Below are 25,963 nucleotides of genomic sequence, written 5' to 3' on the forward strand. Positions count from 1 at the left end.
TTTAAACCTGTACTGTGTAGGAGTCTAAAACCACTACAACATTTAAACCTGTACTGTGTAGGAGTCTAATACCACTACAACATTTAAACCTGTACTGTGTAGGAGTCTAATACCACTAGAACATTTAAACCTGCACTGTGTAGGAGTCTAATACCACTAGAACATTTAAACCTGTACTGTGTAGGAGTCTAAAACCACTAGAACATTTAAACCTGTACTGTGTAGGAGTCTAAAACCACTAGAACATTTAAACCTGTACTGTGTACGAGTCTAATACCACTAGAACATTTAAACCTGTACTGTGTATGAGTCTAAAACCACTAGAACATTTAAACCTGTACTGTGTAGGAGTCTAAAACCACTAGAACATTTAAACCTGTACTGTGTAGGAGTCTAAAACCACTACAACATTTAAACCTGTACTGTGTAGGAGTCTAAAACCACTAGAACATTTAAACCTGTACTGTGTAGGAGTCTAAAACCACTAGAACATTTAAACCTGTACTGTGTAGGAGTCTAAAACCACTAGAACATTTAAACCTGTACTGTGTAGGAGTCTAAAACCACTAGAACATTTAAACCTGTACTGTGTAGGAGTCTAAAACCACTAGAACATTTAAACCTGTACTGTGTAGGAGTCTAAAACCACTACAACATTTAAACCTGTACTGTGTAGGAGTCTAATACCACTAGAACATTTAAACCTGTACTGTGTAGGAGTCTAACCACACTACAACATTTAAACCTGTACTGTGTAGGAGTCTAAAACCACTACAACATTTAAACCTGTACTGTGTAGGAGTCTAATACCACTAGAATATTTAAACCTGTACTGTGTAGGAGTCTAAAACCACTACAACATTTAAACCTGTACTGTGTAGGAGTCTAAAACCACTACAACATTTAAACCCATACTGTGTAGGAGTCTAAAACCACTACAACATTTAAACCTGTACTGTGTAGGAGTCTAATACCACTACAACATTTAAACCCGTACTGTGTAGGAGTCTAAAACCACTACAACATTTAAACCTGTACTGTGTAGGAGTCTAAAACCACTAGAACATTTAAACCTGTACTGTGTAGGAGTCTAAAACCACTAGAACATTTAAACCTGTACTGTGTAGGAGTCTAATACCACTAGAATATTTAAACCTACCACTACAACATTTAAACCTGTACTGTGTAGGAGTCTAAAACCACTACAACATTTAAACCTGTACTGTGTAGGAGTCTAATACCACTACAACATTTAAACCTGCACTGTGTAGGAGTCTAATACCACTAGAACATTTAAACCTGCACTGTGTAGGAGTCTAAAACCACTAGAACATTTAAACCTGTACTGTGTAGGAGTCTAAAACCACTAGAACATTTAAACCTGTACTGTGTAGGAGTCTAAAACCACTAGAACATTTAAACCTGTACTGTGTACGAGTCTAATACCACTAGAACATTTAAACCTGTACTGTGTATGAGTCTAAAACCACTAGAACATTTAAACCTGTACTGTGTAGGAGTCTAAAACCACTAGAACATTTAAACCTGTACTGTGTAGGAGTCTAAAACCACTAGAACATTTAAACCTGTACTGTGTAGGAGTCTAAAACCACTAGAACATTTAAACCTGTACTGTGTAGGAGTCTAAAACCACTAGAACATTTAAACCTGTACTGTGTAGGAGTCTAAAACCACTAGAACATTTAAACCTGTACTGTGTAGGAGTCTAAAACCACTAGAACATTTAAACCTGTACTGTGTAGGAGTCTAAAACCACTAGAACATTTAAACCTGTACTGTGTAGGAGTCTAAAACCACTACAACATTTAAACCTGTACTGTGTAGGAGTCTAATACCACTAGAACATTTAAACCTGTACTGTGTAGGAGTCTAACCACACTACAACATTTAAACCTGTACTGTGTAGGAGTCTAAAACCACTACAACATTTAAACCTGTACTGTGTAGGAGTCTAATACCACTAGAATATTTAAACCTGTACTGTGTAGGAGTCTAAAACCACTACAACATTTAAACCTGTACTGTGTAGGAGTCTAAAACCACTACAACATTTAAACCCATACTGTGTAGGAGTCTAAAACCACTACAACATTTAAACCTGTACTGTGTAGGAGTCTAATACCACTACAACATTTAAACCCGTACTGTGTAGGAGTCTAAAACCACTACAACATTTAAACCTGTACTGTGTAGGAGTCTAAAACCACTAGAACATTTAAACCTGTACTGTGTAGGAGTCTAAAACCACTAGAACATTTAAACCTGTACTGTGTAGGAGTCTAATACCACTAGAATATTTAAACCTGTACTGTGTAGGAGTCTAATACCACTAGAACATTTAAACCTGCACTGTGTAGGAGTCTAATACCACTAGAACATTTAAACCTGTACTGTGTAGGAGTCTAAAACCACTAGAACATTTAAACCTGTACTGTGTAGGAGTCTAAAACCACTAGAACATTTAAACCTGTACTGTGTAGGAGTCTAAAACCACTAGAACATTTAAACCTGTACTGTGTAGGAGTCTAATACCACTAGAACATTTAAACCTGTACTGTGTAGGAGTCTAAAACCACTAGAACATTTAAACCTGTACTGTGTAGGAGTCTAAAACCACTAGAACATTTAAACCTGTACTGTGTAGGAGTCTAAAACCACTACAACATTTAAACCTGTACTGTGTAGGAGTCTAAAACCACTAGAACATTTAAACCTGTACTGTGTAGGAGTCTAAAACCACTACAACATTTAAACCTGTACTGTGTAGGAGTCTAAAACCAGCTACAACATTTAAACCCATACTGTGTAGGAGTCTAAAACCACTACAACATTTAAACCTGTACTGTGTAGGAGTCTAATACCACTACAACATTTAAACCCGTACTGTGTAGGAGTCTAAAACCACTACAACATTTAAACCTGTACTGTGTAGGAGTCTAAAACCACTACAACATTTAAACCTGTACTGTGTAGGAGTCTAAAACCACTAGAACATTTAAACCTGTACTGTGTAGGAGTCTAATACCACTAGAATATTTAAACCTGTACTGTGTAGGAGTCTAATACCACTAGAACATTTAAACCTGCACTGTGTAGGAGTCTAATACCACTAGAACATTTAAACCTGTACTGTGTAGGAGTCTAAAACCACTAGAACATTTAAACCTGTACTGTGTAGGAGTCTAAAACCACTAGAACATTTAAACCTGTACTGTGTAGGAGTCTAAAACCACTAGAACATTTAAACCTGTACTGTGTAGGAGTCTAATACCACTAGAACATTTAAACCTGTACTGTGTAGGAGTCTAAAACCACTAGAACATTTAAACCTGTACTGTGTAGGAGTCTAAAACCACTAGAACATTTAAACCTGTACTGTGTAGGAGTCTAAAACCACTACAACATTTAAACCTGTACTGTGTAGGAGTCTAAAACCACTAGAACATTTAAACCTGTACTGTGTAGGAGTCTAAAACCACTACAACATTTAAACCTGTACTGTGTAGGAGTCTAAAACCACTACAACATTTAAACCTGTACTGTGTAGGAGTCTAAAACCACTACAACATTTAAACCTGTACTGTGTAGGAGTCTAAAACCACTAGAACATTTAAACCTGTACTGTGTAGGAGTCTAAAACCACTAGAACATTTAAACCTGTACTGTGTAGGAGTCTAAAACCACTAGAACATTTAAACCTGTACTGTGTAGGAGTCTAAAACCACTAGAACATTTAAACCTGTACTGTGTAGGAGTCTAAAACCACTACAACATTTAAACCTGTACTGTGTAGGAGTCTAATACCACTAGAACATTTAAACCTGTACTGTGTAGGAGTCTAAAACCACTAGAACATTTAAACCTGTACTGTGTAGGAGTCTAACCACCACTAGAACATTTAAACCTGTACTGTGTAGGAGTCTAAAACCACTACAACATTTAAACCTGTACTGTGTAGGAGTCTAAAACCACTAGAACATTTAAACCTGTACTGTGTAGGAGTCTAACAACCACTACAACATTTAAACCTGTACTGTGTAGGAGTCTAAAACCACTAGAACATTTAAACCTGTACTGTGTAGGAGTCTAAAACCACTACAACATTTAAACCTGTACTGTGTAGGAGTCTAAAACCACTACAACATTTAAACCTGTACTGTGTAGGAGTCTAAAACCACTAGAACATTTAAACCTGTACTGTGTAGGAGTCTAAAACCACTACAACATTTAAACCCGTACTGTGTAGGAGTCTAAAACCACTACAACATTTAAACCTGTACTGTGTAGGAGTCTAAAACCACTAGAACATTTAAACCTGTACTGTGTAGGAGTCTAAAACCACTACAACATTTAAACCTGTACTGTGTAGGAGTCTAATACCACTAGAATATTTAAACCTGTACTGTGTAGGAGTCTAAAACCACTACAACATTTAAACCTGTACTGTGTAGGAGTCTAAAACCACTAGAACATTTAAACCTGTACTGTGTAGGAGTCTAATACCACTAGAACATTTAAACCTGTACTGTGTAGGAGTCTAATACCACTACAACATTTAAACCTGTACAGTGTAGGAGTCTAATACCACTAGAACATTTAAACCTGTACTGTGTAGGAGTCTAACAACCACTAGAACATTTAAACCTGTACTGTGTAGGAGTCTAATACCACTAGAACATTTAAACCTGTACTGTGTAGGAGTCTAATACCACTAGAACATTTAAACCTGTACTGTGTAGGAGTCTAAAACCACTAGAACATTTAAACCTGTACTGTGTAGGAGTCTAAAACCACTAGAACATTTAAACCTGTACTGTGTAGGAGTCTAATACCACTACAACATTTAAACCTGTACTGTGTAGGAGTCTAAAACCACTAGAACATTTAAACCTGTACTGTGTAGGGGTCTAAAACCACTACAACATTTAAACCTGTACTGTGTAGGAGTCTAAAACCACTAGAACATTTAAACCTGTACTGTGTAGGAGTCTAAAACCACTACAACATTTAAACCTGTACTGTGTAGGAGTCTAAAACCACTAGAACATTTAAACCTGTACTGTGTAGGAGTCTAAAACCACTACAACATTTAAACCTGTACTGTGTAGGAGTCTAATACCACTAGAACATTTAAACCTGTACTGTGTAGGAGTCTAACCACACTACAACATTTAAACCTGTACTGTGTAGGAGTCTAAAACCACTACAACATTTAAACCTGTACTGTGTAGGAGTCTAATACCACTAGAATATTTAAACCTGTACTGTGTAGGAGTCTAAAACCACTACAACATTTAAACCTGTACTGTGTAGGAGTCTAAAACCACTACAACATTTAAACCCATACTGTGTAGGAGTCTAAAACCACTACAACATTTAAACCTGTACTGTGTAGGAGTCTAATACCACTACAACATTTAAACCCGTACTGTGTAGGAGTCTAAAACCACTACAACATTTAAACCTGTACTGTGTAGGAGTCTAAAACCACTAGAACATTTAAACCTGTACTGTGTAGGAGTCTAAAACCACTAGAACATTTAAACCTGTACTGTGTAGGAGTCTAATACCACTAGAATATTTAAACCTGTACTGTGTAGGAGTCTAATACCACTAGAACATTTAAACCTGTACTGTGTAGGAGTCTAATACCACTACAACATTTAAACCTGTACTGTGTAGGAGTCTAAAACCACTACAACATTTAAACCTGTACTGTGTAGGAGTCTAATACCACTAGAACATTTAAACCTGTACTGTGTAGGAGTCTAATACCACTAGAACATTTAAACCTGCACTGTGTAGGAGTCTAATACCACTAGAACATTTAAACCTGTACTGTGTAGGAGTCTAAAACCACTAGAACATTTAAACCTGTACTGTGTAGGAGTCTAAAACCACTAGAACATTTAAACCTGTACTGTGTAGGAGTCTAAAACCACTAGAACATTTAAACCTGTACTGTGTAGGAGTCTAATACCACTAGAACATTTAAACCTGTACTGTGTAGGAGTCTAAAACCACTAGAACATTTAAACCTGTACTGTGTAGGAGTCTAAAACCACTAGAACATTTAAACCTGTACTGTGTAGGAGTCTAAAACCACTACAACATTTAAACCTGTACTGTGTAGGAGTCTAAAACCACTAGAACATTTAAACCTGTACTGTGTAGGAGTCTAAAACCACTACAACATTTAAACCTGTACTGTGTAGGAGTCTAAAACCACTACAACATTTAAACCTGTACTGTGTAGGAGTCTAAAACCACTACAACATTTAAACCTGTACTGTGTAGGAGTCTAAAACCACTAGAACATTTAAACCTGTACTGTGTAGGAGTCTAAAACCACTAGAACATTTAAACCTGTACTGTGTAGGAGTCTAAAACCACTAGAACATTTAAACCTGTACTGTGTAGGAGTCTAAAACCACTAGAACATTTAAACCTGTACTGTGTAGGAGTCTAAAACCACTAGAACATTTAAACCTGTACTGTGTAGGAGTCTAAAACCACTACAACATTTAAACCTGTACTGTGTAGGAGTCTAATACCACTAGAACATTTAAACCTGTACTGTGTAGGAGTCTAAAACCACTAGAACATTTAAACCTGTACTGTGTAGGAGTCTAACCACACTAGAACATTTAAACCTGTACTGTGTAGGAGTCTAAAACCACTACAACATTTAAACCTGTACTGTGTAGGAGTCTAAAACCACTAGAACATTTAAACCTGTACTGTGTAGGAGTCTAAAACCACTACAACATTTAAACCTGTACTGTGTAGGAGTCTAAAACCACTAGAACATTTAAACCTGTACTGTGTAGGAGTCTAAAACCACTAGAACATTTAAACCTGTACTGTGTAGGAGTCTAAAACCACTACAACATTTAAACCTGTACTGTGTAGGAGTCTAAAACCACTAGAACATTTAAACCTGTACTGTGTAGGAGTCTAAAACCACTACAACATTTAAACCTGTACTGTGTAGGAGTCTAAAACCACTAGAACATTTAAACCTGTACTGTGTAGGAGTCTAAAACCACTAGAACATTTAAACCTGTACTGTGTAGGAGTCTAATACCACTAGAACATTTAAACCTGTACTGTGTAGGAGTCTAATACCACTAGAACATTTAAACCTGTACTGTGTAGGAGTCTAATACCACTAGAACATTTAAACCTGTACTGTGTAGGAGTCTAAAACCACTAGAACATTTAAACCTGTACTGTGTAGGAGTCTAAAACCACTAGAACATTTAAACCTGTACTGTGTAGGAGTCTAAAACCACTAGAACATTTAAACCTGTACTGTGTAGGAGTCTAATACCACTAGAACATTTAAACCTGTACTGTGTAGGAGTCTAAAACCACTAGAACATTTAAACCTGTACTGTGTAGGAGTCTAAAACCACTAGAACATTTAAACCTGTACTGTGTAGGAGTCTAAAACCACTACAACATTTAAACCTGTACTGTGTAGGAGTTTAATACCACTAGAACATTTAAACCTGTACTGTGTAGGAGTCTAAAACCACTAGAACATTTAAACCTGTACTGTGTAGGAGTCTAATACCACTAGAACATTTAAACCTGTACTGTGTAGGAGTCTAAAACCACTAGAACATTTAAACCTGTACTGTGTAGGAGTCTAAAACCACTACAACATTTAAACCTGTACTGTGTAGGAGTCTAAAACCACTAGAACATTTAAACCTGTACTGTGTAGGAGTCTAAAACCACTACAACATTTAAACCTGTACTGTGTAGGAGTCTAAAACCACTAGAACATTTAAACCTGTACTGTGTAGGAGTCTAAAACCACTACAACATTTAAACCTGTACTGTGTAGGAGTCTAAAACCACTAGAACATTTAAACCTGTACTGTGTAGGAGTCTAAAACCACTAGAACATTTAAACCTGTACTGTGTAGGAGTCTAAAACCACTAGAACATTTAAACCTGTACTGTGTAGGAGTCTAAAACCACTAGAACATTTAAACCTGTACTGTGTAGGAGTCTAAAACCACTAGAACATTTAAACCTGTACTGTGTAGGAGTCTAAAACCACTACAACATTTAAACCTGTACTGTGTAGGAGTCTAATACCACTAGAACATTTAAACCTGTACTGTGTAGGAGTCTAAAACCACTAGAACATTTAAACCTGTACTGTGTAGGAGTCTAACCACACTAGAACATTTAAACCTGTACTGTGTAGGAGTCTAAAACCACTACAACATTTAAACCTGTACTGTGTAGGAGTCTAAAACCACTAGAACATTTAAACCTGTACTGTGTAGGAGTCTAAAACCACTACAACATTTAAACCTGTACTGTGTAGGAGTCTAAAACCACTAGAACATTTAAACCTGTACTGTGTAGGAGTCTAAAACCACTAGAACATTTAAACCTGTACTGTGTAGGAGTCTAAAACCACTAGAACATTTAAACCTGTACTGTGTAGGAGTCTAAAACCACTACAACATTTAAACCTGTACTGTGTAGGAGTCTAAAACCACTAGAACATTTAAACCTGTACTGTGTAGGAGTCTAAAACCACTACAACATTTAAACCTGTACTGTGTAGGAGTCTAAAACCACTAGAACATTTAAACCTGTACTGTGTAGGAGTCTAAAACCACTACAACATTTAAACCTGTACTGTGTAGGAGTCTAAAACCACTAGAACATTTAAACCTGTACTGTGTAGGAGTCTAAAACCACTAGAACATTTAAACCTGTACTGTGTAGGAGTCTAAAACCACTAGAACATTTAAACCTGTACTGTGTAGGAGTCTAAAACCACTAGAACATTTAAACCTGTACTGTGTAGGAGTCTAAAACCACTAGAACATTTAAACCTGTACTGTGTAGGAGTCTAAAACCACTACAACATTTAAACCTGTACTGTGTAGGAGTCTAATACCACTAGAACATTTAAACCTGTACTGTGTAGGAGTCTAAAACCACTAGAACATTTAAACCTGTACTGTGTAGGAGTCTAAACACCACTAGAACATTTAAACCTGTACTGTGTAGGAGTCTAAAACCACTACAACATTTAAACCTGTACTGTGTAGGAGTCTAAAACCACTAGAACATTTAAACCTGTACTGTGTAGGAGTCTAAAACCACTACAACATTTAAACCTGTACTGTGTAGGAGTCTAAAACCACTAGAACATTTAAACCTGTACTGTGTAGGAGTCTAATACCACTACAACATTTAAACCTGTACTGTGTAGGAGTCTAAAACCACTAGAACATTTCAACCTGTACTGTGTAGGAGTCTAAAACCACTACAACATTTAAACCTGTACTGTGTAGGAGTCTAATACCACTAGAACATTTAAACCTGTACTGTGTAGGAGTCTAAAACCACTACAACATTTAAACCTGTACTGTGTAGGAGTCTAATACCACTAGAATATTTAAACCTGTACTGTGTAGGAGTCTAATACCACTAGAACATTTAAACCTGTACTGTGTAGGAGTCTAAAACCACTACAACATTTAAACCTGTACAGTGTAGGAGTCTAAAACCACTAGAACATTTAAACCTGTACTGTGTAGGAGTCTAAAACCACTAGAACATTTAAACCTGTACTGTGTAGGAGTCTAAAACCACTACAACATTTAAACCTGTACTGTGTAGGAGTCTAATACCACTAGAACATTTAAACCTGTACTGTGTAGGAGTCTAACCACACTACAACATTTAAACCTGTACTGTGTAGGAGTCTAAAACCACTACAACATTTAAACCTGTACTGTGTAGGAGTCTAATACCACTAGAATATTTAAACCTGTACTGTGTAGGAGTCTAAAACCACTACAACATTTAAACCTGTACTGTGTAGGAGTCTAAAACCACTACAACATTTAAACCCATACTGTGTAGGAGTCTAAAACCACTACAACATTTAAACCTGTACTGTGTAGGAGTCTAATACCACTACAACATTTAAACCCGTACTGTGTAGGAGTCTAAAACCACTACAACATTTAAACCTGTACTGTGTAGGAGTCTAAAACCACTAGAACATTTAAACCTGTACTGTGTAGGAGTCTAAAACCACTAGAACATTTAAACCTGTACTGTGTAGGAGTCTAATACCACTAGAATATTTAAACCTGTACTGTGTAGGAGTCTAATACCACTAGAACATTTAAACCTGCACTGTGTAGGAGTCTAATACCACTAGAACATTTAAACCTGTACTGTGTAGGAGTCTAAAACCACTAGAACATTTAAACCTGTACTGTGTAGGAGTCTAAAACCACTAGAACATTTAAACCTGTACTGTGTAGGAGTCTAAAACCACTAGAACATTTAAACCTGTACTGTGTAGGAGTCTAATACCACTAGAACATTTAAACCTGTACTGTGTAGGAGTCTAAAACCACTAGAACATTTAAACCTGTACTGTGTAGGAGTCTAAAACCACTAGAACATTTAAACCTGTACTGTGTAGGAGTCTAAAACCACTACAACATTTAAACCTGTACTGTGTAGGAGTCTAAAACCACTAGAACATTTAAACCTGTACTGTGTAGGAGTCTAAAACCACTACAACATTTAAACCTGTACTGTGTAGGAGTCTAAAACAGCTACAACATTTAAACCCATACTGTGTAGGAGTCTAAAACCACTACAACATTTAAACCTGTACTGTGTAGGAGTCTAATACCACTACAACATTTAAACCCGTACTGTGTAGGAGTCTAAAACCACTACAACATTTAAACCTGTACTGTGTAGGAGTCTAAAACCACTACAACATTTAAACCTGTACTGTGTAGGAGTCTAAAACCACTAGAACATTTAAACCTGTACTGTGTAGGAGTCTAATACCACTAGAATATTTAAACCTGTACTGTGTAGGAGTCTAATACCACTAGAACATTTAAACCTGCACTGTGTAGGAGTCTAATACCACTAGAACATTTAAACCTGTACTGTGTAGGAGTCTAAAACCACTAGAACATTTAAACCTGTACTGTGTAGGAGTCTAAAACCACTAGAACATTTAAACCTGTACTGTGTAGGAGTCTAAAACCACTAGAACATTTAAACCTGTACTGTGTAGGAGTCTAATACCACTAGAACATTTAAACCTGTACTGTGTAGGAGTCTAAAACCACTAGAACATTTAAACCTGTACTGTGTAGGAGTCTAAAACCACTAGAACATTTAAACCTGTACTGTGTAGGAGTCTAAAACCACTACAACATTTAAACCTGTACTGTGTAGGAGTCTAAAACCACTAGAACATTTAAACCTGTACTGTGTAGGAGTCTAAAACCACTACAACATTTAAACCTGTACTGTGTAGGAGTCTAAAACCACTAGAACATTTAAACCTGTACTGTGTAGGAGTCTAAAACCACTACAACATTTAAACCTGTACTGTGTAGGAGTCTAAAACCACTAGAACATTTAAACCTGTACTGTGTAGGAGTCTAAAACCACTAGAACATTTAAACCTGTACTGTGTAGGAGTCTAAAACCACTAGAACATTTAAACCTGTACTGTGTAGGAGTCTAAAACCACTAGAACATTTAAACCTGTACTGTGTAGGAGTCTAAAACCACTAGAACATTTAAACCTGTACTGTGTAGGAGTCTAAAACCACTACAACATTTAAACCTGTACTGTGTAGGAGTCTAATACCACTAGAACATTTAAACCTGTACTGTGTAGGAGTCTAAAACCACTAGAACATTTAAACCTGTACTGTGTAGGAGTCTAACCACACTAGAACATTTAAACCTGTACTGTGTAGGAGTCTAAAACCACTACAACATTTAAACCTGTACTGTGTAGGAGTCTAAAACCACTAGAACATTTAAACCTGTACTGTGTAGGAGTCTAAAACCACTACAACATTTAAACCTGTACTGTGTAGGAGTCTAAAACCACTAGAACATTTAAACCTGTACTGTGTAGGAGTCTAAAACCACTAGAACATTTAAACCTGTACTGTGTAGGAGTCTAAAACCACTAGAACATTTAAACCTGTACTGTGTAGGAGTCTAAAACCACTACAACATTTAAACCTGTACTGTGTAGGAGTCTAAAACCACTAGAACATTTAAACCTGTACTGTGTAGGAGTCTAAAACCACTACAACATTTAAACCTGTACTGTGTAGGAGTCTAAAACCACTAGAACATTTAAACCTGTACTGTGTAGGAGTCTAAAACCACTACAACATTTAAACCTGTACTGTGTAGGAGTCTAAAACCACTAGAACATTTAAACCTGTACTGTGTAGGAGTCTAAAACCACTAGAACATTTAAACCTGTACTGTGTAGGAGTCTAAAACCACGAGAACATTTAAACCTGTACTGTGTAGGAGTCTAAAACCACTAGAACATTTAAACCTGTACTGTGTAGGAGTCTAAAACCACTAGAACATTTAAACCTGTACTGTGTAGGAGTCTAAAACCACTACAACATTTAAACCTGTACTGTGTAGGAGTCTAATACCACTAGAACATTTAAACCTGTACTGTGTAGGAGTCTAAAACCACTAGAACATTTAAACCTGTACTATGTAGGAGTCTAACCACACTAGAACATTTAAACCTGTACTGTGTAGGAGTCTAAAACCACTACAACATTTAAACCTGTACTGTGTAGGAGTCTAAAACCACTAGAACATTTAAACCTGTACTGTGTAGGAGTCTAAAACCACTACAACATTTAAACCTGTACTGTGTAGGAGTCTAAAACCACTAGAACATTTCAACCTGTACTGTGTAGGAGTCTAAAACCACTACAACATTTAAACCTGTACTGTGTAGGAGTCTAATACCACTAGAACATTTAAACCTGTACTGTGTAGGAGTCTAAAACCACTACAACATTTAAACCTGTACTGTGTAGGAGTCTAATACCACTAGAATATTTAAACCTGTACTGTGTAGGAGTCTAATACCACTAGAACATTTAAACCTGTACTGTGTAGGAGTCTAAAACCACTACAACATTTAAACCTGTACAGTGTAGGAGTCTAATACCACTAGAACATTTAAACCTGTACTGTGTAGGAGTCTAACCACACTAGAACATTTAAACCTGTACTGTGTAGGAGTCTAATACCACTAGAACATTTAAACCTGTACTGTGTAGGAGTCTAATACCACTAGAACATTTAAACCTGTACTGTGTAGGAGTCTAAAACCACTAGAACATTTAAACCTGTACTGTGTAGGAGTCTAAAACCACTAGAATATTTAAACCTGTACTGTGTAGGAGTCTAATACCACTACAACATTTAAACCTGTACTGTGTAGGAGTCTAAAACCACTAGAACATTTAAACCTGTTCTGTGTAGGGGTCTAAAACCACTACAACATTTAAACCTGTACTGTGTAGGAGTCTAAAACCACTAGAACATTTAAACCTGTACTGTGTAGGAGTCTAATACCACTACAACATTTAAACCTGTACTGTGTAGGAGTCTAAAACCACTAGAACATTTAAACCTGTACTGTGTAGGAGTCTAAAACCACTACAACATTTAAACCTGTACTGTGTAGGAGTCTAATACCACTAGAACATTTAAACCTGTACTGTGTAGGAGTCTAACCACACTACAACATTTAAACCTGTACTGTGTAGGAGTCTAAAACCACTACAACATTTAAACCTGTACTGTGTAGGAGTCTAATACCACTAGAATATTTAAACCTGTACTGTGTAGGAGTCTAAAACCACTACAACATTTAAACCCATACTGTGTAGGAGTCTAAAACCACTACAACATTTAAACCTGTACTGTGTAGGAGTCTAATACCACTACAACATTTAAACCCGTACTGTGTAGGAGTCTAAAACCACTACAACATTTAAACCTGTACTGTGTAGGAGTCTAAAACCACTAGAACATTTAAACCTGTACTGTGTAGGAGTCTAAAACCACTAGAACATTTAAACCTGTACTGTGTAGGAGTCTAATACCACTAGAATATTTAAACCTGTACTGTGTAGGAGTCTAATACCACTAGAACATTTAAACCTGTACTGTGTAGGAGTCTAATACCACTACAACATTTAAACCTGTACTGTGTAGGAGTCTAAAACCACTACAACATTTAAACCTGTACTGTGTAGGAGTCTAATACCACTACAACATTTAAACCTGTACTGTGTAGGAGTCTAAAACCACTACAACATTTAAACCTGTACTGTGTAGGAGTCTAATACCACTAGAATATTTAAACCTGTACTGTGTAGGAGTCTAAAACCACTACAACATTTAAACCTGTACTGTGTAGGAGTCTAAAACCACTACAACATTTAAACCCATACTGTGTAGGAGTCTAAAACCACTACAACATTTAAACCTGTACTGTGTAGGAGTCTAAAACCACTACAACATTTAAACCTGTACTGTGTAGGAGTCTAATACCACTAGAACATTTAAACCTGTACTGTGTAGGAGTCTAACCACACTACAACATTTAAACCTGTACTGTGTAGGAGTCTAAAACCACTACAACATTTAAACCTGTACTGTGTAGGAGTCTAATACCACTAGAATATTTAAACCTGTACTGTGTAGGAGTCTAAAACCACTACAACATTTAAACCTGTACTGTGTAGGAGTCTAAAACCACTACAACATTTAAACCCATACTGTGTAGGAGTCTAAAACCACTACAACATTTAAACCTGTACTGTGTAGGAGTCTAATACCACTACAACATTTAAACCCGTACTGTGTAGGAGTCTAAAACCACTACAACATTTAAACCTGTACTGTGTAGGAGTCTAAAACCACTAGAACATTTAAACCTGTACTGTGTAGGAGTCTAAAACCACTACAACATTTAAACCTGTACTGTGTAGGAGTCTAAAACAGCTACAACATTTAAACCCATACTGTGTAGGAGTCTAAAACCACTACAACATTTAAACCTGTACTGTGTAGGAGTCTAATACCACTACAACATTTAAACCCGTACTGTGTAGGAGTCTAAAACCACTACAACATTTAAACCTGTACTGTGTAGGAGTCTAAAACCACTACAACATTTAAACCTGTACTGTGTAGGAGTCTAAAACCACTAGAACATTTAAACCTGTACTGTGTAGGAGTCTAATACCACTAGAATATTTAAACCTGTACTGTGTAGGAGTCTAATACCACTAGAACATTTAAACCTGTACTGTGTAGGAGTCTAAAACCACTACAACATTTAAACCTGTACTGTGTAGGAGTCTAAAACCACTAGAACATTTAAACCTGTACTGTGTAGGAGTCTAAAACCACTAGAACATTTAAACCTGTACTGTGTAGGAGTCTAAAACCACTAGAATATTTAAACCTGTACTGTGTAGGAGTCTAAAACCACTAGAACATTTAAACCTGTACTGTGTAGGAGTCTAAAACCACTAGAACATTTAAACCTGTACTGTGTAGGAGTCTAAAACCACTACAACATTTAAACCTGTACTGTGTAGGAGTCTAATACCACTAGAACATTTAAACCTGTACTGTGTAGGAGTCTAAAACCACTAGAACATTTAAACCTGTACTGTGTAGGAGTCTAACCACACTAGAACATTTAAACCTGTACTGTGTAGGAGTCTAAAACCACTACAACATTTAAACCTGTACTGTGTAGGAGTCTAAAACCACTAGAACATTTAAACCTGTACTGTGTAGGAGTCTAAAACCACTACAACATTTAAACCTGTACTGTGTAGGAGTCTAAAACCACTAGAACATTTAAACCTGTACTGTGTAGGAGTCTAAAACCACTAGAACATTTAAACCTGTACTGTGTAGGAGTCTAAAACCACTAGAACATTTAAACCTGTACTGTGTAGGAGTCTAAAACCACTACAACATTTAAACCTGTACTGTGTAGGAGTCTAAAACCACTAGAACATTTAAACCTGTACTGTGTAGGAGTCTAAAACCACTACAACATTTAAACCTGTACTGTGTAGGAGTCTAAAACCACTAGAACATTTAAACCTGTACTGTGTAGGAGTCTAAAACCACTACAACATTTAAACCTGTACTGTGTAGGAGTCTAAAACCACTAGAACATTTAAACCTGTACTGTGTAGGAGTCTAAAACCACTAGAACATTTAAACCTGTACTGTGTAGGAGTCTAAAACCACTAGAACATTTAAACCTGTACTGTGTAGGAGTCTAAAACCACTAGAACATTTAAACCTGTACTGTGTAGGAGTCTAAAACCACTAGAACATTTAAACCTGTACTGTGTAGGAGTCTAAAACCACTACAACATTTAAACCTGTACTGTGTAGGAGTCTAATACCACTAGAACATTTAAACCTGTACTGTGTAGGAGTCTAAAACCACTAGAACATTTAAACCTGTACTATGTAGGAGTCTAACCACACTAGAACATTTAAACCTGTACTGTGTAGGAGTCTAAAACCACTACAACATTTAAACCTGTACTGTGTAGGAGTCTAAAACCACTAGAACATTTAAACCTGTACTGTGTAGGAGTCTAAAACCACTACAACATTTAAACCTGTACTGTGTAGGAGTCTAAAACCACTAGAACATTTCAACCTGTACTGTGTAGGAGTCTAAAACCACTACAACATTTAAACCTGTACTGTGTAGGAGTCTAATACCACTAGAACATTTAAACCTGTACTGTGTAGGAGTCTAAAACCACTACAACATTTAAACCTGTACTGTGTAGGAGTCTAATACCACTAGAATATTTAAACCTGTACTGTGTAGGAGTCTAATACCACTAGAACATTTAAACCTGTACTGTGTAGGAGTCTAAAACCACTACAACATTTAAACCTGTACAGTGTAGGAGTCTAATACCACTAGAACATTTAAACCTGTACTGTGTAGGAGTCTAACCACACTAGAACATTTAAACCTGTACTGTGTAGGAGTCTAATACCACTAGAACATTTAAACCTGTACTGTGTAGGAGTCTAATACCACTAGAACATTTAAACCTGTACTGTGTAGGAGTCTAAAACCACTAGAACATTTAAACCTGTACTGTGTAGGAGTCTAAAACCACTAGAATATTTAAACCTGTACTGTGTAGGAGTCTAATACCACTACAACATTTAAACCTGTACTGTGTAGGAGTCTAAAACCACTAGAACATTTAAACCTGTTCTGTGTAGGGGTCTAAAACCACTACAACATTTAAACCTGTACTGTGTAGGAGTCTAAAACCACTAGAACATTTAAACCTGTACTGTGTAGGAGTCTAATACCACTACAACATTTAAACCTGTACTGTGTAGGAGTCTAAAACCACTAGAACATTTAAACCTGTACTGTGTAGGAGTCTAAAACCACTACAACATTTAAACCTGTACTGTGTAGGAGTCTAATACCACTAGAACATTTAAACCTGTACTGTGTAGGAGTCTAACCACACTACAACATTTAAACCTGTACTGTGTAGGAGTCTAAAACCACTACAACATTTAAACCTGTACTGTGTAGGAGTCTAATACCACTAGAATATTTAAACCTGTACTGTGTAGGAGTCTAAAACCACTACAACATTTAAACCTGTACTGTGTAGGAGTCTAAAACCACTACAACATTTAAACCCATACTGTGTAGGAGTCTAAAACCACTACAACATTTAAACCTGTACTGTGTAGGAGTCTAATACCACTACAACATTTAAACCCGTACTGTGTAGGAGTCTAAAACCACTACAACATTTAAACCTGTACTGTGTAGGAGTCTAAAACCACTAGAACATTTAAACCTGTACTGTGTAGGAGTCTAAAACCACTAGAACATTTAAACCTGTACTGTGTAGGAGTCTAATACCACTAGAATATTTAAACCTGTACTGTGTAGGAGTCTAATACCACTAGAACATTTAAACCTGTACTGTGTAGGAGTCTAATACCACTACAACATTTAAACCTGTACTGTGTAGGAGTCTAAAACCACTACAACATTTAAACCTGTACTGTGTAGGAGTCTAATACCACTACAACATTTAAACCTGTACTGTGTAGGAGTCTAAAACCACTACAACATTTAAACCTGTACTGTGTAGGAGTCTAATACCACTAGAATATTTAAACCTGTACTGTGTAGGAGTCTAAAACCACTACAACATTTAAACCTGTACTGTGTAGGAGTCTAAAACCACTACAACATTTAAACCCATACTGTGTAGGAGTCTAAAACCACTACAACATTTAAACCTGTACTGTGTAGGAGTCTAATACCACTACAACATTTAAACCCGTACTGTGTAGGAGTCTAAAACCACTACAACATTTAAACCTGTACTGTGTAGGAGTCTAAAACCACTAGAACATTTAAACCTGTACTGTGTAGGAGTCTAAAACCACTAGAACATTTAAACCTGTACTGTGTAGGAGTCTAATACCACTAGAATATTTAAACCTGTACTGTGTAGGAGTCTAATACCACTAGAACATTTAAACCTGTACTGTGTAGGAGTCTAATACCACTACAACATTTAAACCTGTACTGTGTAGGAGTCTAATACCACTACAACATTTAAACCTGTACTGTGTAGGAGTCTAATACCACTAGAACATTTAAACCTGCACTGTGTAGGAGTCTAATACCACTAGAACATTTAAACCTGTACTGTGTAGGAGTCTAAAACCACTAGAACATTTAAACCTGTACTGTGTAGGAGTCTAAAACCACTAGAACATTTAAACCTGTACTGTGTAGGAGTCTAAAACCACTAGAACATTTAAACCTGTACTGTGTAGGAGTCTAATACCACTAGAACATTTAAACCTGTACTGTGTAGGAGTCTAAAACCACTAGAACATTTAAACCTGTACTGTGTAGGAGTCTAAAACCACTACAACATTTAAACCTGTACTGTGTAGGAGTCTAAAACCACTAGAACATTTAAACCTGTACTGTGTAGGAGTCTAAAACCACTAGAACATTTAAACCTGTACTGTGTAGGAGTCTAAAACCACTACAACATTTAAACCTGTACTGTGTAGGAGTCTAAAACCACTACAACATTTAAACCTGTACTGTGTAGGAGTCTAAAACCACTATAACATTTAAACCTGTACTGTGTAGGAGTCTAAAACCACTAGAACATTTAAACCTGTACTGTGTAGGAGTCTAAAACCACTAGAACATTTAAACCTGTACTGTGTAGGAGTCTAAAACCACTAGAACATTTAAACCTGTACTGTGTAGGAGTCTAAAACCACTAGAACATTTAAACCTGTACTGTGTAGGAGTCTAAAACCACTACAACATTTAAACCTGTACTGTGTAGGAGTTTAATACCACTAGAACATTTAAACCTGTACTGTGTAGGAGTCTAGAACCACTAGAACATTTAAACCTGTACTGTGTAGGAGTCTAAAACCACTAGAACATTTAAACCTGTACTGTGTAGGAGTCTATAACCACTACAACATTTAAACCTGTACTGTGTAGGAGTCTAAAACCACTACAACATTTAAACCTGTACTGTGTAGGAGTCTAAAACCACTAGAACATTTAAACCTGTACTGTGTAGGAGTCTAAAACCACTAGAACATTTAAACCTGTACTGTGTAGGAGTCTAAAACCACTACAACATTTAAACCTGTACTGTGTAGGAGTCTAAAACCACTAGAACATTTAAACCTGTACTGTGTAGGAGTCTAAAACCACTACAACATTTAAACCTGTACTGTGTAGGAGTCTAAAACCACTAGAACATTTAAACCTGTACTGTGTAGGAGTCTAAAACCACTAGAACATTTAAACCTGTACTGTGTAGGAGTCTAAAACCACTAGAACATTTAAACCTGTACTGTGTAGGAGTCTAATACCACTAGAACATTTAAACCTGTACTGTGTAGGAGTCTAATACCACTAGAACATTTAAACCTGTACTGTGTAGGAGTCTAAAACCACTACAACATTTAAACCTGTACTGTGTAGGAGTCTAAAACCACTATAACATTTAAACCTGTACTGTGTAGGAGTCTAAAACCACTAGAACATTTAAACCTGTACTGTGTAGGAGTCTAAAACCACTAGAACATTTAAACCTGTACTGTGTAGGAGTCTAAAACCACTAGAACATTTAAACCTGTACTGTGTAGGAGTCTAATACCACTAGAACATTTAAACCTGTACTGTGTAGGAGTCTAATACCACTAGAACATTTAAACCTGTACTGTGTAGGAGTCTAAAACCACTAGAACATTTAAACCTGTACTGTGTAGGAGTCTAAAACCACTACAACATTTAAACCTGTACTGTGTAGGAGTTTAATACCACTAGAACATTTAAACCTGTACTGTGTAGGAGTCTAAAACCACTAGAACATTTAAACCTGTACTGTGTAGGAGTCTAATACCACTAGAACATTTAAACCTGTACTGTGTAGGAGTCTAAAACCACTACAACATTTAAACCTGTACTGTGTAGGAGTCTAAAACCACTACAACATTTAAACCTGTACTGTGTAGGAGTTTAATACCACTAGAACATTTAAACCTGTACTGTGTAGGAGTCTAAAACCACTAGAACATTTAAACCTGTACTGTGTAGGAGTCTAAAACCACTAGAACATTTAAACCTGTACTGTGTAGGAGTCTAATACCACTAGAACATTTAAACCTGTACTGTGTAGGAGTCTATAACCACTACAACATTTAAACCTGTACTGTGTAGGAGTCTATAACCACTAGAACATTTAAACCTGTACTGTGTAGGAGTCTAAAACCACTACAACATTTAAACCTGTACTGTGTAGGAGTCTAAAACCACTAGAACATTTAAACCTGTACTGTGTAGGAGTCTAATACCACTATAACATTTAAACCTGTACTGTGTAGGAGTCTAAAACCACTAGAACATTTAAACCTGTACTGTGTAGGAGTCTAAAACCACTAGAACATTTAAACCTGTACTGTGTAGGAGTCTAAAACCACTAGAACATTTAAACCTGTACTGTGTAGGAGTCTAAAACCACTAGAACATTTAAACCTGTACTGTGTAGGAGTCTAAAACCACTACAACATTTAAACCTGTACTGTGTAGGAGTTTAATACCACTAGAACATTTAAACCTGTACTGTGTAAGAGTCTAGAACCACTAGAACATTTAAACCTGTACTGTGTAGGAGTCTAAAACCACTAGAACATTTAAACCTGTACTGTGTAGGAGTCTATAACCACTACAACATTTAAACCTGTACTGTGTAGGAGTCTAAAACCACTACAACATTTAAACCTGTACTGTGTAGGAGTCTAAAACCACTAGAACATTTAAACCTGTACTGTGTAGGAGTCTAAAACCACTAGAACATTTAAACCTGTACTGTGTAGGAGTCTAAAACCACTACAACATTTAAACCTGTACTGTGTAGGAGTCTAAAACCACTATAACATTTAAACCTGTACTGTGTAGGAGTCTAAAACCACTACAACATTTACACCTGTACTGTGTAGGAGTCTAAAACCACTAGAACATTTAAACCTGTACTGTGTAGGAGTCTAAAACCACTAGAACATTTAAACCTGTACTGTGTAGGAGTCTAAAACCACTAGAACATTTAAACCTGTACTGTGTAGGAGTCTAATACCACTAGAACATTTAAACCTGTACTGTGTAGGAGTCTAATACCACTAGAACATTTAAACCTGTACTGTGTAGGAGTCTAAAACCACTACAACATTTAAACCTGTACTGTGTAGGAGTCTAAAACCACTATAACATTTAAACCTGTACTGTGTAGGAGTCTAAAACCACTAGAACATTTAAACCTGTACTGTGTAGGAGTCTAAAACCACTAGAACATTTAAACCTGTACTGTGTAGGAGTCTAAAACCACTAGAACATTTAAACCTGTACTGTGTAGGAGTCTAATACCACTAGAACATTTAAACCTGTACTGTGTAGGAGTCTAATACCACTAGAACATTTAAACCTGTACTGTGTAGGAGTCTAAAACCACTAGAACATTTAAACCTGTACTGTGTAGGAGTCTAAAACCACTACAACATTTAAACCTGTACTGTGTAGGAGTTTAATACCACTAGAACATTTAAACCTGTACTGTGTAGGAGTCTAAAACCACTAGAACATTTAAACCTGTACTGTGTAGGAGTCTAATACCACTAGAACATTTAAACCTGTACTGTGTAGGAGTCTAAAACCACTACAACATTTAAACCTGTACTGTGTAGGAGTCTAAAACCACTACAACATTTAAACCTGTACTGTGTAGGAGTCTAAAACCACTAGAACATTTAAACCTGTACTGTGTAGGAGTCTAAAACCACTACAACATTTAAACCTGTACTGTGTAGGAGTCTAAAACCACTAGAACATTTAAACCTGTACTGTGTAGGAGTCTAAAACCACTACAACATTTAAACCTGTACTGTGTAGGAGTCTAAAACCACTACAACATTTAAACCTGTACTGTGTAGGAGTCTAAAACCACTAGAACATTTAAACCTGTACTGTGTAGGAGTCTAAAACCACTAGAACATTTAAACCTGTACTGTGTAGGAGTCTAAAACCACTAGAACATTTAAACCTGTACTGTGTAGGAGTCTAAAACCACTAGAACATTTAAACCTGTACTGTGTAGGAGTCTAAAACCACTACAACATTTAAACCTGTACTGTGTAGGAGTCTAATACCACTAGAACATTTAAACCTGTACTGTGTAGGAGTCTAAAACCACTAGAACATTTAAACCTGTACTATGTAGGAGTCTAACCACACTAGAACATTTAAACCTGTACTGTGTAGGAGTCTAAAACCACTACAACATTTAAACCTGTACTGTGTAGGAGTCTAAAACCACTAGAACATTTAAACCTGTACTGTGTAGGAGTCTAAAACCACTACAACATTTAAACCTGTACTGTGTAGGAGTCTAAAACCACTAGAACATTTAAACCTGTACTGTGTAGGAGTCTAAAACCACTACAACATTTAAACCTGTACTGTGTAGGAGTCTAAAACCACTAGAACATTTAAACCTGTACTGTGTAGGAGTCTAAAACCACTAGAACATTTCAACCTGTACTGTGTAGGAGTCTAAAACCACTACAACATTTAAACCTGTACTGTGTAGGAGTCTAATACCACTAGAACATTTAAACCTGTACTGTGTAGGAGTCTAAAACCACTACAACATTTAAACCTGTACTGTGTAGGAGTCTAATACCACTAGAATATTTAAACCTGTACTGTGTAGGAGTCTAATACCACTAGAACATTTAAACCTGTACTGTGTAGGAGTCTAAAACCACTACAACATTTAAACCTGTACAGTGTAGGAGTCTAATACCACTAGAACATTTAAACCTGTACTGTGTAGGAGTCTAACCACACTAGAACATTTAAACCTGTACTGTGTAGGAGTCTAATACCACTAGAACATTTAAACCTGTACTGTGTAGGAGTCTAATACCACTAGAACATTTAAACCTGTACTGTGTAGGAGTCTAAAACCACTAGAACATTTAAACCTGTACTGTGTAGGAGTCTAAAACCACTAGAATATTTAAACCTGTACTGTGTAGGAGTCTAATACCACTACAACATTTAAACCTGTACTGTGTAGGAGTCTAAAACCACTAGAACATTTAAACCTGTTCTGTGTAGGGGTCTAAAACCACTACAACATTTAAACCTGTACTGTGTAGGAGTCTAAAACCACTAGAACATTTAAACCTGTACTGTGTAGGAGTCTAATACCACTACAACATTTAAACCTGTACTGTGTAGGAGTCTAAAACCACTAGAACATTTAAACCTGTACTGTGTAGGAGTCTAAAACCACTACAACATTTAAACCTGTACTGTGTAGGAGTCTAATACCACTAGAACATTTAAACCTGTACTGTGTAGGAGTCTAACCACACTACAACATTTAAACCTGTACTGTGTAGGAGTCTAAAACCACTACAACATTTAAACCTGTACTGTGTAGGAGTCTAATACCACTAGAATATTTAAACCTGTACTGTGTAGGAGTCTAAAACCACTACAACATTTAAACCTGTACTGTGTAGGAGTCTAAAACCACTACAACATTTAAACCCATACTGTGTAGGAGTCTAAAACCACTACAACATTTAAACCTGTACTGTGTAGGAGTCTAATACCACTACAACATTTAAACCCGTACTGTGTAGGAGTCTAAAACCACTACAACATTTAAACCTGTACTGTGTAGGAGTCTAAAACCACTAGAACATTTAAACCTGTACTGTGTAGGAGTCTAAAACCACTAGAACATTTAAACCTGTACTGTGTAGGAGTCTAATACCACTAGAATATTTAAACCTGTACTGTGTAGGAGTCTAATACCACTAGAACATTTAAACCTGTACTGTGTAGGAGTCTAATACCACTACAACATTTAAACCTGTACTGTGTAGGAGTCTAATACCACTACAACATTTAAACCTGTACTGTGTAGGAGTCTAATACCACTAGAACATTTAAACCTGCACTGTGTAGGAGTCTAATACCACTAGAACATTTAAACCTGTACTGTGTAGGAGTCTAAAACCACTAGAACATTTAAACCTGTACTGTGTAGGAGTCTAAAACCACTAGAACATTTAAACCTGTACTGTGTAGGAGTCTAAAACCACTAGAACATTTAAACCTGTACTGTGTAGGAGTCTAATACCACTAGAACATTTAAACCTGTACTGTGTAGGAGTCTAAAACCACTAGAACATTTAAACCTGTACTGTGTAGGAGTCTAAAACCACTACAACATTTAAACCTGTACTGTGTAGGAGTCTAAAACCACTAGAACATTTAAACCTGTACTGTGTAGGAGTCTAAAACCACTAGAACATTTAAACCTGTACTGTGTAGGAGTCTAAAACCACTACAACATTTAAACCTGTACTGTGTAGGAGTCTAAAACCACTACAACATTTAAACCTGTACTGTGTAGGAGTCTAAAACCACTATAACATTTAAACCTGTACTGTGTAGGAGTCTAAAACCACTAGAACATTTAAACCTGTACTGTGTAGGAGTCTAAAACCACTAGAACATTTAAACCTGTACTGTGTAGGAGTCTAAAACCACTAGAACATTTAAACCTGTACTGTGTAGGAGTCTAAAACCACTAGAACATTTAAACCTGTACTGTGTAGGAGTCTAAAACCACTACAACATTTAAACCTGTACTGTGTAGGAGTTTAATACCACTAGAACATTTAAACCTGTACTGTGTAGGAGTCTAGAACCACTAGAACATTTAAACCTGTACTGTCTAGGAGTCTAAAACCACTAGAACATTTAAACCTGTACTGTGTAGGAGTCTATAACCACTACAACATTTAAACCTGTACTGTGTAGGAGTCTAAAACCACTACAACATTTAAACCTGTACTGTGTAGGAGTCTAAAACCACTAGAACATTTAAACCTGTACTGTGTAGGAGTCTAATACCACTAGAACATTTAAACCTGCACTGTGTAGGAGTCTAATACCACTAGAACATTTAAACCTGTACTGTGTAGGAGTCTAAAACCACTAGAACATTTAAACCTGTACTGTGTAGGAGTCTAAAACCACTAGAACATTTAAACCTGTACTGTGTAGGAGTCTAAAACCACTAGAACATTTAAACCTGTACTGTGTAGGAGTCTAATACCACTAGAACATTTAAACCTGTACTGTGTAGGAGTCTAAAACCACTAGAACATTTAAACCTGTACTGTGTAGGAGTCTAAAACCACTACAACATTTAAACCTGTACTGTGTAGGAGTCTAAAACCACTAGAACATTTAAACCTGTACTGTGTAGGAGTCTAAAACCACTAGAACATTTAAACCTGTACTGTGTAGGAGTCTAAAACCACTACAACATTTAAACCTGTACTGTGTAGGAGTCTAAAACCACTACAACATTTAAACCTGTACTGTGTAGGAGTC

General features: G+C 36.6%; 1 protein-coding gene across 4 annotated transcripts in view; it reads right to left on the minus strand.

Moving 5' to 3' along the window:
* The window catches only part of esrp1 (epithelial splicing regulatory protein 1), a 63,138-nt gene that overhangs the window by 13,160 nt on the left and 24,015 nt on the right, over positions 1–25,963 (minus strand). The window lies entirely within an intron of this gene.

Source organism: Salmo salar, chromosome 05 (genome assembly GCF_965601325.2).
Source record: "Salmo salar chromosome 05, fSalSal1, whole genome shotgun sequence".
Classification (NCBI taxonomy): Eukaryota; Metazoa; Chordata; class Actinopteri; order Salmoniformes; family Salmonidae; genus Salmo; species Salmo salar.